The sequence below is a fragment of the Apostichopus japonicus genome, chromosome 17, assembly GCF_037975245.1.
Source record: "Apostichopus japonicus isolate 1M-3 chromosome 17, ASM3797524v1, whole genome shotgun sequence".
NCBI lineage: Eukaryota > Metazoa > Echinodermata > Holothuroidea > Aspidochirotida > Stichopodidae > Apostichopus > Apostichopus japonicus.
Genome location: NC_092577.1, coordinates 20,333,595 through 20,354,520, shown reverse-complemented (window position 1 = coordinate 20,354,520; position 20,926 = coordinate 20,333,595). Strand labels below are relative to the sequence as shown.

Genomic DNA, 20,926 nt, shown 5'->3' with positions numbered 1-20,926 from the left:
AAATGACATACGATGGCGGGAAGCAGCTTTCTGTAACTTTGACGGAACATACTTCTTATCAGTGGTGCTGTCATCTTTCCCATGTAAGTCCTAAAATACAAATAAAAAGTTCATTACAAACATATTTACAGCGGAACCTCATTAACATGAACTCTGTTAACACAAAAACCGTCATAACACAAAACTCATTTTCAAGTCCGTGTCTGTGTTGAACATGTTAAAATTGCTGGGCGGTGGCACCACAGATTTTGTTAAAGAGGTTCTTCTGTAGTACGATATGTCTGCAAATGCTATACTTGATTTGTATACCAAGTTTTCAAGCTGTTGTGAAAAAGTGGTACGCGAATATTGATGCGCAGTAGAATCTTTATTCTACTGCTTCATTCCAGATGAAATTATTTAAGATACAATGCCGGTTTGTCATTAGGATTTCAAAGTTACGATGGGACGCACATCGGGGGGTGGACAAACAAAGTCAACCAAACTGAAGACGAAATAGTCAGGAGCAACTCATTAGTTTTCACAAAAGAATGACTTGGTTTTTTGAAGAGAAAATTTGCCTAAAATTCGCCGCTCTTTGGGGTTAGTTGGAAAAAACATGGACTGGTTCCGCGAAAGCCCAGTCTGTATAGTGCTGTACTGTAGCTAACAGTTACTAGGCCAATGTTGACGAATGGACGCCTATCGTTTCACTATCAGTAAATACACTGGGAAAGGGAATGGAATTGTTTTTGACAAATGCTGCTGTGGTGTGTTGTTCAGTTTCGTGTTTGAAATAAAACCTTTTTCTGGGTAACTTTTGTAAAAATTATACCATAGGGTGATTTCTAACACTACAGAGGTATTTGGAGTCATCCAACTTTGTGTTACATAACACGGGTAGGCTATCTTGATACTTGCAGAGGTTCAACCAACTTTCCCAGCAGTTGCTGCATGGTAAGATCGCTTATGTTTCTTGATTTGAACCCACTTAGTAACCAAAAAGCCTTTTCACATAGGCCTACATTGTCTCTCTTTGCCTAGACCTACTTATAATCAGTCTTCGTTCCCCTCATTGTTTTGCAAAGTTGTACCAGTAGGCTGCAATGTCACAACAAGTTTGCTGTAGCTAATAACATTTGGGGCCAATAAAACAAATTTGTAATAGTTACAGTATGATTTTGAGCATGAATGATGTCAACATTGGGCTGTAGGTCCCCCAAATCTCTTGATTGTCTCAAGGAGACTTGAACTAGCCAATGGTGGGGGTGTCATCGCTGCCAAGCGACTCTTTGTTGCCTTCTTTAGTTGGTTGATGTGATATATAACATTTTTGGGTTTGGGGCTCCAGGGAATTGTGTCAGGGTTCTTCATTCCTCCTCAATGTCTTCATTTTCTAGTTCATCATCAGACAAAGTTGGTCCACATGTATTTTTACAGTGTCTGCCTTCACACTTGCAAAGATCAGTACAAGAGAGTTTGTTTTGTAGACAGGTGCAAGTTTTTGAATCACTGCAGTTGTTATGTCCTTTTTTGCAGGTGCTGGAGCAGTTCACCAACTCCATGATGCAATCTGGTGCAGGAGGAAGATCCATCCAGTTGATTAGTAGTGCCCCATCTTCTGTTATCCATCCATTTCCAACTGGAGAGGGCACATGAGGAGTTTCTTGAAGACTTCTCTTGTACAAAGCTGAAAAGAACAATTGAATATAACATGTGAAAACTTCTTTTCTTTGCTGGAGACTGTATAACTGGACTTCTGAATTGCATACATGATTGTTAATCATCAAAAAGTATCCCCCAATTGTCTTTCAAAGGTTTCTTCTTTTGATGTAGTAACTTTTTCATTGCAAATAATGATTTATGTATGAGTATTATAATTTGTGACTTTGAAAAGCCAATTACTGTAAAAGTATTGAATTATGTTCATGATGATCCAGTTGTGTGCTTGGAAGCAATTTAAATACATTGTTGCTAGATAATGAAATAAAAATATTTATGTAAATATACAATTGTTTACAGTAATATTTAGCTGCTTGATAGTTTGCTCTGTTGATGTGCTGTAGTAGAGCATCTTTAGTAGTAGTAGAGCATCTTTAGGAGGCATGTTACCCTCAGATCTCCTGGCCAATCTAAACAAGTTGTATCTTGCAATGTTGACATGACTGTCATTATGCTGTGCATAGAGCTTGCAAGTGAAAGCTTCCAGCGCTGGTGTAATCGAAAGAGGGGTTTCAAAATCATTCCCAAATGTCTGAAATGCTCAACAGGAGGAGGTCTCTGTTTGCAGGAGTGCTTTCTTCTTTCCTTTACTGTAAAATGCGCTGACACTAGCACAACCTGTAAAGCAGTGAAGTCCTATCAAGGCCTTAGTGACTTCATCTCCAGGTCAATTGTCCTAAGGTTACTTCAACTGCCAGTGTGAAAATGCAGGTGAGACTTAAGTTGTTGTTGGAATGTGATGCCAAGCACAAAAACATCAGTGTGTGGGCTTACTATTGTGATTTCCTTTGTACCTTGCTCAGACTGAAATGCAGCATGCAGATATATTCTGGTGTCTGCTTCTTCGTGGATGCAGTTGAGAGTGTCAACTTCCTGGACTTTGACTGATGCAAGTTCTTGAGAGAAGACATGGCATTTTTGGTTGTGTGCAAGATAAACCTTCACATCATACAATAGTGATCCTTGCATGGTACTCCATGACTCAAAGAAATACTTAATAAGAGCTTCCTTGTTTTGTCCATTTGACAGACATTTTTTCCATTGTTGGGGAATGACCTGACCATATACTTTCATAAGTTGGGATACATGAGTTTCCTTTCAGCATTTTTGATAGACACTGCTGGATATGTATCTGTCACAAAATGGACTGCTGATGATTGACTGAGTCTAGCAATGTTAACAATTCGTGTGAGCACAACATTTGCCAACCGCTGAAACGTCTTTGGTCCAACCAACTTCTTTGGATTCACCTGTTGTATGAAAGCCATACCACCTGATGTAGTAAGTTTGCCTTGTTTGTCTTAACAAGGCTCCCATGTGGGGTAGCCAAAGAAAGTGGAAGTGGCCCGAGTGCATACTTCATAAGCTCATGCGAATCAATGCTTCTGAACTTTCCAATGACCACCAGTCGTGCTAAAAGGTCTCTGTCAGCTTTCATACAGAACTCTTTTCCATTTATTTTCCTTTTGACAGTTCTCGAGAGAGTTGTGAAAGTCTTCAAGTGTAGCTTCTTCATACTGTGGAAAAAATCTGTATCTATTCTTGCTGAACTTTAAGAATACTTGCTCACCCTTATCATGTGCCATTAATATGTCTTGCTCAATGTCACTGTCTGCAACCACTCCTTATGTGATGTTCACAAGCACTTTCTCGTAATGAACAGATGGATTTACCATGCTGTTTACGGTCTCAATGATTCTGGAAACATCTGACTTGTCTTGTTTCATCCGGGCTAACAGTAAATGTGAGCTTCCACAGGCTCTTTCTCCTTTTCCTGCCATTAGCTCACATTCTCTTGTAATTTCTCCTCTTGCATGGTGTGACCAAATCCATCTGTTTACTGCACCTTTGTTGGTTGTGAACCCGACCATTCCTCCCTTGGTTTTACAATCCCTGTTGGCTGTTTGCTCTATTGTCTGATCACATGCTATTTTAGCAAAGCCATTTTGGCTTCTTTGAACTGCAAAGTCTCCATCCATGAACCTTTTGAACACTGTTGGATGTGTTGTAGCTATAGCACCGTCTATATTCAGTGCAACTGAATGAGAGACACAGTAGCCGAAGCCATTCATCAAACCTATTAGTTCAGCTGATCCAGTGAGGTGTCGAAGGGCCAATGCAAGGGATGTGTGTTTAGGCAGTTGAATCTTTCCTTTGAATGCTAAATGCATTATGTCTTGCGAGATAGCTAGAATCTTTCTGTGGCTTTCAGTATCCACACAACTAACCTTTGATTCATTGTTAGGTTCGGCAGAAGCAGAAACAGTCCAAGCCAGGAAGTTGTATAGCTGATGAGGGACCAATGCTTCTGCATTTTATAGCTTCAAGTCATCCTTAGTTGGTGGCCAGGGAATATCAGTTTTCACTTCTTGTATTGCTTTCCTGATAGCCAGTGAAGACATGTAGGAGTCTCTCACTGAAGGTTGAGTCTCTCAATATCTAATTCATCCTCAGTGTTCTCTGATTCACCCTTTAATAACTGTTTCCTGCACAAGGTCTTCTGTACTAATGTCATGTACATAGACAAGGTCACTCTGTGATCTTTACTTTGGAGTTAGGAAACAAAGCTGAGGGAAGGCTCTTCTCAGTCGTACCTTCAGATTTGATGTCCTGTAGCCACTCGCATCAACCCCACTAGTTGCTTGCACCTCTTTGATAAAGATATCACAAAGTTTGGTAAGTCGTAATATTTCATTACCTGTAATAATTCGTGTCTTCACAAAGTCACACAACCCAGTGAAGGCTTCAGAGAATCTTGAGTCTAGCTCTTGATCGTGCCTTTTCTTTGGATACAAATACCTTGCGTAATTTGTGTAGCATAACTGGTGATATTTGACTTGATAGCCACGCTGTCCTTGTTTTCTATCTTCAAGAGGATACCAGTATCATCTTTTTCTTTAGCAGCTTGTTGAAGTTTCACTGCTCCTATGGTAGAACACATCACTAGATTCTCCATTTTTCTTGTCGATGTCCTTCGACAGTTTCTCCGCTTCTCTCTCTTATTGCAGAATAAGCAAATATCAGGAAGCACTTTCCTCGACCTTGCTTGTTCAGGAGGAGTTCAGTAGTCTGATCGAAGTAATCGTTTTTTCTTTGGCTGAGAACCTTCACTATCATCATGCACAGCAGGAGTTGCTGGAAAGTCAATATAAGAAAAATTGTTTCAATTGTTCTATAGATGTAGTAATTTTTGTGGGACTTAGAAATCCTGTGCCCTCTTTTTTTGCTAGCAGTCTCATCAAGTTATATCCGATTTAGAAAGGCTACTATGAATGAAACTTGGAAAAGTTACGAAGATTTACTTCATTAATAAAGGAAAAAGCCTAGCAGATGTTTGCTTTGTGCAAAATGCATTGCTTTCTTCTGAAAAAATAGATTTGTCCAAATCCCATTTATTACTTTAACAGTAGGCTAGCTAATAAGACAATAGTGTAGTTACAGTAGAAGTCTAAACACAGGTGTTTCCTGAACCTAGTAGTTGTACTACAGTTAGCCTTATGAATGATCATCCTGTTCAACACCACATTATGGCAAAATGTTTATGTCTTTCAAATGAGCATGAGTGGTTTCCGTTGGTGGACTTGAACCACCTGCAAAATAAATTTTGCATCACCTGAACAGACTTTTGACTTGCCAATACAGTTACCAACAAAGAAAGAAGTCCAAAGTACACTACAACCATGTTAAATGGGTTCATTAAATCATGCCCAAGTGTGGACCATTTTGAGAACACAAGTTACTTCCAATGCCAGGGTCTACAGTGTAAGACCTTTCAATTACAATTACCACGTACATACCACACAGAAAGCCTATACAGTAGGCTAGGGCCAGTGATCTACTGTACATCTGCCTAATTAAATTGCAACCCACAGTTTCACATGCCTTATTGCATTCTCAGTGTACCCGCAACAAGGAAGGACTATGTGACAAACATATTAGCCTGCAGTGCTTTCCTTTTCAAAACTTGTTTGTAACAATTAATGATAAAAATTAGTTAGACTAGAGTAGAGGCTAGCCTATGTCGTATGATAATATTTTAAAGGTGATCAACCAGAGAACCACGGGAACATCATCATACTATGTCATTCAAAAGTATTAGGTAAAAAAATCCGAGAATTAGAATAACATTTGAGGGTTAAGTGCACGAACTTTGGTATCATTCAGTACTACTAGTACTAGCTGTGGTACTACTAGTAGTACTAAGGCCTTTAGTACTAGTACTACCTACAGTAGTACTAGTTGGGCTAAAACAGTTATCGCCTTCGTTATACCTGTTTGGTCACACTTACAAGGATGCATTAATTCTGGGGGAGGCCTGTTCCTCTTCAATCTATTGATGCACCGTTGGACCCTCTGTTTGTCAGTAAACCGACTGTAGCAGACGTTGTGATATTCTCCATCATGTGGCAGTGGCAGGTTGGGTTGGGTAACAAAATTGGTTGCTATCTGATGTTGCTCACCGCTCAGAGACTGCCATTTTAGGACGAAATCCAGAAATCTTGACCATGTGCTGATATTGAACTTTCGAATTTGCTCATTGGTTTGACTTGAATTGCACATGCAGCATTTCAAGGCGCTTTCATCTCCCGTAGGAACTGTCTTGCTGGTAGTTGCTACGAACGCCATGTCGGTTTCACACTACTGTACAGACTAGCCTAGTTGTATGTATATTTCGCGAAAAAATTGACGCTAGTACAAAACAAACACGTTCCTCATCCCCCCTGTGAACAAGCATTTTTAAATATTAACGAATTCATTTTAATCCATAATTGCGAGTCAAAGGCCAAGTTGTTGCCCTGTGAAAGCTAGATATGAGTTCAGACACATTTTCTCTTCACGATTTTACTGTTTTCACGTCCACCCTCCCCCCCCCCCCCCCCGATGTGCGTCACGAACTTGAACGTAAATCGACTACTGATTACTGCCTAACATGATAATACAAATCAAAACCACACGTTTTATATCATGATAGGCATTTCCTATTTAAAATCAGCAATATTAAGAGACAAAGTAATATTTTTGTGACACTGAAATGGTAAATCTTAATAACCATTATAATTATATTCCACGTGACCATGTCAACATAACATTTATCACTGAAAGAAAAATAATCACGTTTGAATATTCACTCTTGTTCATGCAGTTTGTTCTATACATTCAATTTACTTACCTCAAAAGGTGTATAGTGATCCCTCACTGGAACATGATACGGCAAATGGTGCAGCTTATGAAAGAAGTTAGGTTGGGTACTGGGATCTTTGCAGATGCAATCCTCTTCTGTACACTTCTTGACGGAGAACTGGTAGTGGCCCCTCTTTGAATGCTTTTCCAGGAAGGCTTTGAGTTTCCTTGATATCTTGCAGGGCTTGGACGTAACCAGAAGCACTTCTGTGTAAAATTCTCGTCAAAATCTCTCCTCATAGCCCTGCTATGGTATACTGGAAATTGTGACTTCAGATTGTCTCTAATCCTGTCATTCTTCTGCTGCCTGACTCCTTCATCGTCTGTAGTTTCCAGCTTCCACACGAAGTGTAGTTCGCTGTAAGAATACCTGACACACTTGGATGGGGAAACTAGACAATTGAGATACTCGAGTCTCCTTCTGTCAGTAGGAGCATATTCATTTACGAAAACATGCTGGTACGGTGCTGCATGACGAAGTCCATCATGGAGGGGTCTATAATTTGCTGCTTTTGTAGATGTTATATTTATGGGAAAGTATACTCTCCATTCATCAACATCTGCGCGGGCAGTCTTCCTGGCCTGCGACTCTTGAGATAAAATGAGGTGTTGATCCAAGTAGGTGGAGTACTTCCTTAAATTGTCGGCCGGTCTCAGCAAACTGTTGTATACTCCTTTCCATACATCTCTTTGAAAGTATCTGGAGCCAAAAACTTGGAACAGTCGCTCTGGATATCCAATAACGTCCTGATAAGTCAAATTGTTGTGCCCACGCTTTCTGTGTTTGGTCGTGTCTGGTCTATTGTAACCTTTAAAGTGCGTAAACATTGGCGGAACGTTGCTTATGTAGCCGGTCAAAAACGCAGTGACGAGGCTTAAATATATTTTTAGGTTTGGGAAGATTACAAGTGGCACCTCCAAACCAGGGTAGGGCCGATTTACTCTGAGATCGTGGGGACAACTCAAAAAGGCGGAATGCTCACACAAAAACAAACAAATAAAGGTAAAGTGGTGTGTTTACGATGCACATGGACGTTGTATTAATATCAATGGGGTTACTTAAACTTAATGTGAAATTATATAAATGGGTGTAACTTACATATCTCGGAACTCTTACTTCTTATAACGACTCCACTGAACTTAATGGAAAAATAATACTTATCAGTCCCAACGAAAATAATAACAAAATCGCGGCGCGGGTCGACCGAATACAATTTGAGAACGAAATTGTCTCCTTGGGAAACTTCTAGGGCGGTTCACTTAGTTGAGGACGTCTCCGGATTGGGTGGTTCTCTGGACAGCTCGCTACTCGGGGAAATATCCTCTTGGGGCGTCTCAGCTTGGGGCGTCTCTAGGAGAAACTATTCATCACTCGGGTTGGGTCATCACAGGGGTTCACTTCCGGATCCAAACATTGAATAAAAATGGGAATATATAGTTCAGTTCCATCACAACAGAAAATTATATCGTTGCCAGATATTAGTACAGGATGAAATAAAGTTCTGCTTCCATTGGTACAGCTCCGGGTGATAAACTTTTATTAAATATGAAATTTCCTTGTAAAACAGTTCCAGGTGTTTACTAAAATAGAATATCCGTTTGTAGAACAAGCTCCAGGTATTCACTAAACTTCTATAAAAACTCCATGGGTAAATAGCTTCAATTAAGTGTCCATTTAACTTCTAATTAATTTAATACTGGTCCTCTACTCTATTACTGATGAAGTTAGTCTAAGAAAATAATTATGATCTCGTGCCCAACCATTTCAAAGTTAATCCTTCCCCTCTTCTCCTCTAACTATTACAAACTTAATCCTTCCCTTCTTCTCCTCTAACTACTGTAACTACTGTAAACTTAACTCGGCATCAGTGTCTTATCTTAATTTCCCCCTACCATGCTACCTTATTCACTCCATCCCATAATAATAAGAATACATCCCATAATAATAAGAATTCATCCCATAATAATAGTACAAGGCAACTCACACATGACCACCTTAAACCAATTAAACACAAAGCTTGGTTCATTGAATATTCATGATTTAGTCTTTGTCTCAACTTTCCCCCCTCCTACTCTAGACCAGCTTGCCCTCCACTTCCTGGTATCTGAGGTCCAGTGACTAACCAGCTGTCAATTAATACTTAATACATAATTTACCAGACACATTACTTAATTTATGGTGTCCTTTGGTACATTTAAAATAATCATCTATCACCAAAACATTCCTATCTAACCAAACAAAAGTTATAAAATTGTCTATTTAACCCACAATTCTGAAAAGGATAGACTCTTGGAGCCACTCATATATTCCTAGAAAATAGGACCACGCAAAACAATTACTTAGCTTAAGAAAAAGACAGGTCACACAGGGCCACCCGACCACTAACTGTTGCCATGTAGTAGTTAGCAATAAAAGTGAAAATTAAGGGAACTCATAAATCTACCAAGTAAAGGTTATTCATTGTCAAATGAATAAAAACAAAGAAACAAAAGAAAATGATCAAATGAATAAAAACAAAGATAAGAAAATGAAAGAAAATGATTAAATGGATAGAAACAAAAGGTGGAAAATAAAAGAAAATGATAACTGTACAAAACATTAACCAGGTTATGCTCTGGTTACACATGCTCTGGCAGCTACGGTGTCTTGATGGCCATCGATGCCCCACATAACATCACCTAAGCTGTTTATCAAGTTGCCTCCTCGTTCAGTAGCAGTGTCTACGGTCCATCCAAGTTCATTTTCTTCCAGCCATTGCAGAATTTTATTCTTAAGAGTTAGTTTGCGATTTGGCTGCTTGGTATCATATGGCTTTGGTAAGGACCAATGATTTCCTTGTGTGGCCATCATGATGCTAAATGGATTACTCTGGGCGGATCCTCAACTTCTGCCGTTTCTACTCTAACGGGATTAGTGACAGTGAATTCAATGAATCGACCCAAGCATGTGACAACATCTGAAATGCGTTCCTGCTGACTGGAAGAAGTCTTCTCGTCAACCTTGCTGTTACCCAACTTGACCTCAACCTGCAACATCAATATTGAGGGAAAACTGAGTAAGATAATGTATCGGAGCGGTATCACAGGATTATTACAATATATATTTTGTGATTTTGAAGTTCACATTTTTTCAATGGCAATGTCTGAGTAAAAATGCCCAGGAAGTATTAAATTTCATTTGTTTGAAATTACAGAAGAATAGTGTGCTGTGTATTATTGCATCAAAGTTCCAATGTACATTTGTAGACATACTAGAAATGCATGCACAGGTTCAACATCCAAAGTGCGCGATAAGTTGAGATCATAAAGCTATGTAAATAAAAAATCAACTCTTGAACAAGTTTAGTGAGTGTGTGCGAAATGTTTAGCACAATAATGTAGCTTGCATTACAAAATTGACACAGACCATTAATTAACATGAAGAAACACTATGCGTGTTGTTAAACATCAGATGTTGTCCAAGAATAATTGATTGAACCTCCATACACTTTCATAGACTGCATAAGAGAATATTTCAAAATCGAGCAAGAAGTGGAGATTATGAAATTTACTCGGAATTTCGGTGAATTTGCGATAAGTATTTCTGAAAAAAAAGATTATTAGATGCGGCAGCCAATAAGCGTGCGCGCGAGGACAACAAACTGGTATTTTTTTTATTTGACCTAAGTTTAAAACAAAGCAACAATGCCAAAAACATGAGCGGTACTCTCTAAGCTGTCACAGCCGGTCCCTTGGACACAGTCCATCACCCAATCGCCAATGATACCTTTTTAGGTTGGTCAACTGTGCAACTCTGCCAAATTTGTCTTCGGTGTATGGTGTGAAACATAATTCCCCACTAAAGAAGTTGTCATTCTTTCATGTTATCAGTGGACTCCCTTTGCATGATAATAATTTGTTAGGAGTCTGCCCTCTTATTTTGACTAAATGAAGCGAAACAAATTCAGTATGGAGCAGCTAAATCATCAAAAACCATCTACTGTACTGTGGAAAAGTTGTCTTGAAACAAAATGCATCACAGATGTGGTGCTTCTGTAGGTTACCTCCACTGATGTTTGGTAGAAATGTGCCTGCTGGAGACAATGTTTGGGCGTTGGTTCTTCAGTAAAATGACATCCTAAGTCTTGCGTTTGCTCCAAAGCAAAAATGCACTATTAAACACACTACAGTAAACAAATGGAACAGTTTGGTCCACTTGTTAATTGCTCCAAAATAACATTTCGAGCTAAACATAGCTATTTGAAAGACCTTGCTAAGAAAACGAAGACTCGCAAAATCTAGCCAAACGCTTGCGTCTCGACATCAGAATTGAATGAGTTATTACCTCCCGTGCAGTCAACTTCTTCAGGATGGCTAATGTAATGTCCACAGGATTAAAGGAACAGTGTTCTTTTATTTAGTCGGAAGGTTAGAAATGTAATAGTACAACATCTTCAAACTGGCAATATACAAGTTGCAACTCCTGTTACAATCAATGATACTTTGTATAGACGAAACCTTGTAGTAGCATCTGACGTCATGGAAGGTGTTCTTCGCCAAAATAGAGACAATATTGTTACATAACTCACAAGCATAATTTTTGTTAAAGACCTTTATGGATTGTAAATTTCATCGTACTTATTACTGTTACATTGCAACGGAAAATAATAAATATGAATAAAATGGAAATATGTACCTCTCTTCTTATTTCATTTACAGTTACAATGGCAGTTTGTTCAGAACTGTCATTTGCGATTTCATTTTTTAAACCTCGAGAATTTGCAAAGGCACTGGACTTTTGTGGATCATTAACATTAGACGTTATTGATATAGTGACGGGAGAAAATAGGACAATAGTGTGCTTTAAAGTTACAGTCTTTCTTAATGGTGTAAATCTTTGTTTCACAGAACATTGGGATGTAAGGGTACATGTTTTAAATAATACCTGTGTTTGAAGAAGTCCGTACAGTTCAAAATATGGCCATTGTCTTTTAGCGTCCTTTGGAACATAACACCGGGTTCTATCAGCAACGCAAACCGAGGTCATTACAAAAGTTACAGATCTATTTCATATTCCACATGAATATGAAATTAACTTCAACGATATAGCTAAGATTGGGGAAAGCGGCTGACGATTGATCAATCAGAAATGAAAAACAGGGACAAAGTCAGAGTTAAAAAACAGAGACAAAGTCAGAGTGTAAAGCTGTATTAAGTTGCAGTAAACTTAAGTCACCCAGTTCCCCTGCTTGCTCATCTAGCTTCAGTAGTGTGCTGGAAGAGTCACTGGAAAATGACCCATTTTCTTCAATGCAAAGTGAAATGGAGCAAGTGGGAACAACAAACCAGACAGTTCTTTCACAACCAATGCAGGGGAATCAGTGGCACCTACCACTGCAGCAAAAAGGGCTACTGGACGGTAAGTTGCATGCACAAAATGTCAAATGTGTTTACAGACCAGTGCTTACAAATCTTTCTCGTTTCCTTACAGGCTGCTATGCATTTCAGCAGCTCTAGACTCACTTAGATTAAGACTTTAAGTCAATTGTATCAATCCCATTGCCATAAAACATTAAGCTACTCGGCATACAATGAAACAACTTTATAAACAATGTAAGAAGATGGCCGCCTCCAGGTAAACACGCGCCACAGGAAAGCACTCCCTCATAGTCTGAATTCTACCTGAACAACCTCTATTTTGTCGATCCATAGTAGTGTTACGTTGGAATGCGAAAGGTCCCGATAATTCTGAGGTGGGCAATTTTGAAGGGAATTACTAGTTGGTAGTTGCTTTTCGTGGAGTGCGGACGTGTTTTCGGCTGCTCTCCACTTTTCGTTGACCACACACTTTTTGTTTTTTACGTTGGCCTTTCAATAGTTTGTAGTTTGTTCAGTGTACTTTTGGCTTTGTTTCGTGGTTTTTGGTTTTCGTAGGTGCGTGCCTTGCTACACCCCAGCTGGTCACAGCGGCTCGCCGTGACAGCAAAATCGTATTGTTGAGATTTTCGGGGGAGGCTAAGGTCGTCCCCGGACAATTTTTTTGCAGTTTTGCGTTCTGTTGGTTTAAAGGTCCCTGGAGAGGTCGACGCGCTTCAGCGTAAATCTCTCCTGAACTGAAGGTAACACCGTATGACAGTTCGGTGTGGGTGACAGTCCTACATCTCCCTCTGGACATGTCTGAACAGGTTGTTGTGCGGACACTGGGGTGTTTTGGGAAAGTGACCGGCTACGAGGAGCCGGAATTCCTTGAATGTAAGGGTGTCAAGACCGGGATTAGACGAGTTAAGAGTCGATATCCCCTCTCACAGGGCCCACATTGCATACCCGGGCCAGCCTCGGACTTGTTGGAGGTGTGGGATAGAAGGGCATGAGGCCAGGTTGTGCCCGAACAAGCGGTGTAGCCGCTGTTTACAGGTTGGGCATACCCTGGTGCCGAGTGCAAAGTGGATATCGTGTGTGGATATCGTGTGGGAATACAGGCCATCTCGCCCGTTTATGCCCAGACCGCTCATAGCTACGGGCGTGGCTACGGGCGTGGCTGAAGCGGTCCCCGTTTCGGCCTCTGACACCGTACCACCTGATGCTCCTGTCATCGCCCCAGTGTCCGACATTAGCGCCCCGGTGGAGGCTTTGTTCCCCCTTTCGTGTCCGACCTCTTCCCTAATCGAACTTGCCGAGACTGCCAGCCTGCCCACTGAGGCAGAGCAGGACAAAACGGCGGAGATGGTACTAGCGGAGTGGCATGCGGAGCAGGATGCCGCTTGTACTGGTTGACCAGTAGCTACGCCCGCTATCGGTGATATTAGTCGGGCCCCGAGTCAACTGGCCCAAGAGACATTAAGTGGCCCAGATGCTGACTCGCCAATGGAGGACTGCACTACAGCCTTAGTAGTTGTGGCTAAGGAATCCTCCGATTGGTTTGATGAGCCGAAACAGGCCACTGATCTCATTGACTCGAGTGGCCCTTCCACCCTGCCCGCAGTCGCTTTCGCTATACCGGACACGATGGTTGCTAGTGGACCTCCTGTTCCTGACAGGGAGGTCCACTCCATCAAAGTTGACGAGGAGCTAAGAACTTTGCTCGCGTGCATGAAAAGGGGGAACACGGCTTAGGTGCCTAAAGAGACCCGTATTGGGAACAAAACATCATAGATAAAAAAGGCATGTCGTCTGCTGTCGGGATGGCGTTCCCCGGGTGGGGTGTGGAGTGAGTTGGTTGTTGGGGTTGCGTGGTCGTTACATAATATGGGTTGGGTTTTTTCATGTCTGTGGTTTGTAGAGCTTTATTGGTTCTGTTGGCCTTTGGGTCCGTGTCCTTTTAACGTCACGTTGAACGCTACATTGTATACATTTGTGGGTTAGTGAGAGATTTGTTTGTGGATTTTCAGTTGTGTTTTCGGTGGTTATTAAACAGACTGGGATTGTTTTTGGTTTTGTTGACATTTGGTCCGTGTCCGTTTTCTTTGCACGTAAAAAGCACAAGTGGTAATTACAAACTTAACAAGATAGGATAGACTTTATAGGATAGACTTTATAAAACGCTAGTCTCTTCCAACGGCGATAGCCCTCAGCGGCCACGACCATGACTCGACGACGATTCTCGGTCCGTTGTACCGCAAAATTCACTGGGCCTCCACGAAGTTTCTCGCGATCCCAGAAACAGCAGTCACCAGAGTCAGTCCAAAATCAGCTTTATAGCCACAAACTCCTGGCGTAACGAATTTGCTCAACGGAGACAGAAATTGTTCACCTCCGAAATAATGACTGGAAAACTGCAGTTTCAGTCCTCTTCGAACTTCTGAATGGAAGTGTAGAATCGTGGTATCGAAATCTCAATACCTCAGAAACTACTGGCAGTTGAGCACTGACGATATATAGTAGAATGGTATAATATGTGTCGTCGGTTGTAATCGTTCACAAAACTTAATCCTTTCCGATCTGGGGCCGGTTTGTATACAATTCGCCATGTCGAGAATCATCTGAATCTTTCTCGATACACCTGAGTAACAATTCGACCCAGTTTCTCCGTTCCCGGAAGTCCTTTCATAAATACAATAACATTGTTTACAACATGACGTCATTCTACTTATCAGAATATAGGCCACAGGTGCTATGGAATGTGCTAGCCTCCACACGAATAATCTATAGGCCGTCCGTGTGGTAAACAACTCTCGAAACTGGTCCAATGCATATCTCGCGGAACATTCCAGAGAAACCACGAAGATGCGAGCACAGCGTACAACGGGGTTTCTGGGAAACCGAGACCAGCGTGTCATCATAAGGACAAGAGCATCAATGATGCAGTATCTCAATACTGAAATTTCTAATTTTGATTACTAATTTCATATCTTTTCTTTGTTTATACAATTATCAATCATGGTACAACAAATAGGGAACTTGCATTAACGTTACTTTGCCACGAAGTCTCCGCAGGTTACACTTCAACCTGCGAGTCTTGCCATTAGCGTTATTGACTGTTGCCGAGAAACAGTGTTGCAAGGTTTAGTAATGTCATAGAATTTAGAACCTTCTTATTTATGGACTTTCATCTTGGGTCAGTCTCTATTGGACTTTCCAGACATCAATCAGCTTATCTTTGTGATTATTTGAAAAGTATTTCTGATACGTGAAATGTACATTTTGTGTAGAAACTTCTAGTTAACATATCTTCACAGTGGTGAATATGAATGTGCAATTTAGAACAAACTAGAGCACCAATGGTGCAGAAGCTCATACCTTTTCAAGCTGAAAAATGTGGGGCCCACAAAACTTGATGGCCCACCAAATTTCAGGCCATTTTTCAGAATCCATCAATTTTGGGCCCATGAGGGATAACCCCCCCCCCCTTCGTTAGCAATTGCTATTTTCCCCCTTTAAATCCTATTTTACACACTCTCTCAAACAATACCACTGACCTACTCTATTAAACTTTCTCCCCTCTACCTGAGCAGCACTCCTTCCCAAAATGTTGGCTGGCTGCCTACATACCTCAGGCTCAAAGACTTGTAGGAATCGGCAAGTGCTTATGGTTATTGGGCTCTTTTGCTTACAGTTCAACAGTTAATAACAACTGCCAATCCTGCCTTAATTCCACTAACAGCCTCTGCAGAGCCTAACCACAATTGTTAACAAACACTGCAGAGACTTAGAGACAAACGAAAGGAGCTTTGGAAAAAGGTGAAGGCTGAGATTGTTTTAAACAATGGGGATTAATTGTAATTAACTTTTGAGCATACACAATCCCAACAATTATCAGTTCAACTTTTAATATGATGCATTAAAATCTTGATATATTTGAAAATATAACAAAGAATGACCCCCGATGACCCCCTAAATGACATTTGACCTCAATTTTCCGAACACCCCTCGTAAGCTTATCCCGAGGAAGCAATTTGAAAATATAGGGCCGCGGCCCGGGCCACCTACCTCAAATTCATGAACACCCTGAAGGTAAAAACTTGGTGACAAACCCTCAACATTGTACCATGGAATCTGTAGGAGAAGCATTTTGCTTATTTCCACCAAATTTCCATTGCGGCCCACAGGTGACCTGTGACCCAAAAGTTAGGACCATCTCTGATGGCCCTATACCCAATGGTCCTTGTGTCGAAGTTTCATGAAATTCCATCAAACACTGTGCAAGTGGGAGCGTTTTTACCAATTGTTGTCGGATAGTCATAGACGCCGCACTGTAACAGTAGCTCACACAGCATGCTGATATGAGCTTAAAAATATAACAGCAATGTATTTTTGAAGGTTTATCAAAGTTTATTTACTCAAGTCAATGAATGAAATGATGTTAAAAAGTACTGAATTAAATTAAGAAGTACAAAAAGTTAGAAAACAAATCAATAACAGATAAGAAAATAGGTTTTATATTACTTTAAAAAGGCAGGAATTGCTGGTTATAAAAACATGATTATGGCACTCGTTAAAAAGGGTGACAAGGGATAACAAGGTGATATAAAATATTGGCTAAAACAATTTGGAACTAACAAAGTTAAAGATATGTTTCAAATGTGAATTAAACCTTAAAAAGAAATAAATAAAATGTGGCGTTGAAGATATCGATTGAACCAAAAAAAAACTTATGGAGTTGATTAAAATCTGAAAATAACCAAATTAAATGTGAAAGTTAAGATAGAGGGATATGACTATTTTAATTCCAGCTCCTTGATATCCTCTCTCTCCATCGTTAAATGACACTTTACTGGCATCACGTTCAGCAAGTCATCTGGAGACATGTCATATCTCTCAAGTATGGTTTTGGACATTTGAAATGTACTCCCACACTCAGTCATGACATAACTTGTGGTTCTGTGAAAAAGAGAACGAAAAAGGATAAGGTAAAAATGTGTAGTGTTATCATATTACTCTCATGGTTTTTTATTGATCCATTTTTCCGTTGAAGTTTTATTGGTAATTTTGGTCCACTTCTAAAATAACAAGAACAAAACCATCGTGTTTTGTCTATGTAGTACACCAACATCATTAATACGAGATCTTTCTAGATTTATTTTTGATTGTCTTTACAAGGTGCTTTTTACGTGACCCGTCATACGGGATACAAAACGTCACGGCCAAACGGCACTACCAAACCATCCCATTCTTACAAACGAACCTCAGGTCAAGCGAGCCAAAAAAAGTACATACGCTCACCGACCTGCAGAGACAAAACGCCCAACCCCCCACTGAAATATTAAAAAACTACAAAAGGACGACCAGCACGCAGCGAAACAAAACACCCTTCCCCAGCACACCACCGTCCAAAAAAGGCAGCCCTAGATAGACGGCGAAAATCGCCTTCAACCTGAAGGCGAATGTCAGACTTCACCGCCTCCAGGACTGCCTGCCAACTGGCAAATTTCCCCCTAAAAACAACATCACATCTATTCCTCCAAAAAGTTTTTTTACAACAGAACAAACATAAATAATACGCTGCAACACAGCAACGGAACCAACTGGAGGATCTAATCCATACAAAACAAAACCCTGTCCTACCGACCAGGAACGGTCTCCCGTTAAACGGTCGGTCCAGGACTGAAACCACTCCCACAAGTTCAAAACAAAGGGGCAATGCCAAAAAACATGGGCAGTACTCTCTAAGCTGTCACAGCCGGTCCTCGGGCACAGTCCATCACCCAATCGCCAGTGATACCTTTTCAGATTGGTCACCAAGGCACCGTGTGCAATTCTCCATGCAAGGTCACGGAGCCTGCAACCATTCAGCCTTGAATGCACCGAACGCCATACTTCGACAGGATGACGTCCCTGTACAAAAATTGCATTCAAGGCCCTATCCCGCAACGAACTGTGAACGAGGGCCGGCTGTGACAGGTCAACAGGGGGCAACTCAATCAGAGCGGAGCAAATGACACGCACCGCCCTGTTTGGAGTACTACTATGCGGTTCTCTGTTGCTAAACAGCGCCGGGACCCATCGACGCAGTATGATATGAACAAGGCAACCCTGGGTCAGTTACCGCTACAAAGAACTGCTTAAATAACAAGCAAGTTAGGGGTGGTTCATCTGGGAAGTAAGTTAACCCACACTTCTCCAGTTTTTGGTACATTACCGCAAGTTGATCGGCGGAGACCTTAAATGACTGTCTTCCAGTAAAAAAAATTGGTATCTTGTACCTAATTTGGTCCACCTACACACTAAATATGAAATAAATACATGCTTTCTTGTTGAGTTATAGTGTTACAAGGTTTCCACAATTTACCCTGTCAGGTTAGGAGTACAATGAAAAGGGGAGAAATTTGCCAGTTGGCAGGCAGTCCTGGAGGCGGTGAAGTGTGACATTCGCCTTCAGGTCGAAGGCGATTTTCGCCGTTTATCTAGGGCTGCCTTTTTTGGACGGTGGTGTGCTGGGGAAGGGTGTTTTGTTTCGCTGCGTGCTGGTCGTCCTTTTGTAGTTTTTTAATATTTCAGGGGGGGGGGGGGTTGGGCGTTTTGTCTCTGCAGGTCGGTGAGCGTATGTATTTTTTTTTTGGCTCGCTTGACCCGAGGTTCGTTTGTAAGAATGGGATGGTTTGGTAGTGCCGTTTGGCCGTGACGTTTTGTATCCCGTATGACGGGTCACGTAAAAAGCACAATGAAAAGGGGTCATCTGATCATCATGGACCACCCACCCGCCAAGTATGGCATTAAACGATCATTATCTTTTTGAGTTATCATGCATACTAAACTCTGTTTGAAAATGAGGCTAAGCCCAGCGTCCTGATATATATATGCATGTCAATTTCAAAAACATAATAGGTCGCATGAATATCTGATACTAAGTGTGAATACTTCACCTTCTGGACGACATGTAATTGCAATGTTGATTTTGGCCTATCCTGAGACCTCATTAATATCCATGACATGAGCAACATAATCTGAATGATTCATTTACTCATTATTGGACACCCACCCCCCCCCCCCCCAAGTATGGCATAAATTAATCATCCCTGTTGACTGACCAAGCTTCACTTTTTGAGATATCTTGTTTACAAGCAGGGCGTCACAAACACTCATTCAAGAATGATATGGAGCGACACTGTACAGAACGTTCACTGTGAATGAAGTTAAATTATTGGTAGCGTACCTTACTCTTCTAAGTCAACCCCTACGATTTCAAAATCCCCAGATCTTCTTTGTTGGTAGGTAAGTATCTGTAAGAAAATGGCATACATGATGTGAGTCTATATGGAGGGCTAGTTCTTGGAGAAAGTGATAAAGGTGTCAACATTATTATTGGGGAGGGTAAGTGTACGTATCTTTTGGATTGGTAGTTTTGTCTTTATTGGTGCAATCCCGTTAAACAAATGAAATGATAATTTATCAGATCTTAATCTTTTAACGGTGCTTTATAACACATACTACTAGGGATGCACTGAATCCAGATTTGGCTGGATAGTACATGAAATTGGGCCGATATATCTGGTTGGATTCGATTTTTCATTACACAAAAGAAAATCATTTACAAGAAGTAGAAGTATGAAACAAAGAGCAAATCTTAGGTCAAACCATCCAGGAAATGAAATTTAACATGTTAAACCTATGGAAGGCACGTGGTACAATTGTATATATTAGCATAAAATACATACCTTTACTGCAGGGAGCGAGGTCGTTTTTAACTGGTGCCTTGCGTTGAATATATTGATAATTTCCACAGTGGATCCTTCACTGAAACCCGCAACAGATTATGCGTGTTGACCCCACAGCTTGCAACAAATCTTCTTCTTCGTTGTCATGTCTGACAAAATTACACCCCCCTCTTCCATGTCGAACCTTCTTTAATTAAGCTCGTACACCAATTTCAAGAAATCAAGAAAACCAGAAACAATTCAATGTTATATAGAAGTAATTTAGTTACAAAACATCAGTCAAAGTATTCAAATTTCCTACTCTTTGTTACGATGCTCTAATAATTATGAACACTTTCAGGACTGAAATCCTCTTTGGCCTTTCTAAAGCGAATGGTTGCGTAATCAATGACACAAATTCATCTTCTCGTTCATTGATGATTGATTGCAGGGGCTTGACATAAAATGGGTGGGTAACCACTTTATCCTCCAATGTGTCACAATACCCCTGAAAATTACATCCAACTGATGGCAAATATTTGCCACCGTTCCTTTGTGTTTTGCCATTGATGCCCCATCACACTTTGCTCCCAAGGACGCAGTATTGTGAGACCAAAATGCTATTTGACATGATGCCCTTCTCCACCAGGAACTACTGATGGCATGCTCCTTTGAAGCTAATGTCAAGACTTGGGTTTGGAGTGTCTGTAATTAAAAACTTCATTGAAATTTTGGCTTTTCAATGAGGAAAAGTTTACCTTGTCCACCGTTCCTTCAATCGTTAGCCTTCTCTTCTTCGAGGGAGCTAAGGCATCTGGGATGGTACATTTTGTAGCCAGAAAGAACTCTCCTTTGGCAAATCAAAACTCTTCGAGACAAGGAACTGTGTGAATGGTATGAAATTTTTAAAAGGATTCTTATTCTTAAGATGACTTTTCAATGTTTTAATGCAAATTATATCAACGTGATAAATGTCTCCGAGGTTTTAATGAAAT

General features: G+C 40.7%; 1 long non-coding RNA gene across 1 annotated transcript; it reads right to left on the bottom strand.

Moving 5' to 3' along the window:
* Positions 1 to 16,166: 16,166 nt before the first annotated feature.
* Positions 16,167 to 20,788, bottom strand: LOC139954931 (uncharacterized). Its single transcript, XR_011788239.1, has 3 exons — positions 19,953 to 20,788; positions 19,451 to 19,517; positions 16,167 to 17,178 (listed from the first exon to the last, which is right to left on the bottom strand). It is a non-coding gene; the product is annotated as an uncharacterized lncRNA (long non-coding RNA).
* Positions 20,789 to 20,926: the final 138 nt, after the last annotated feature.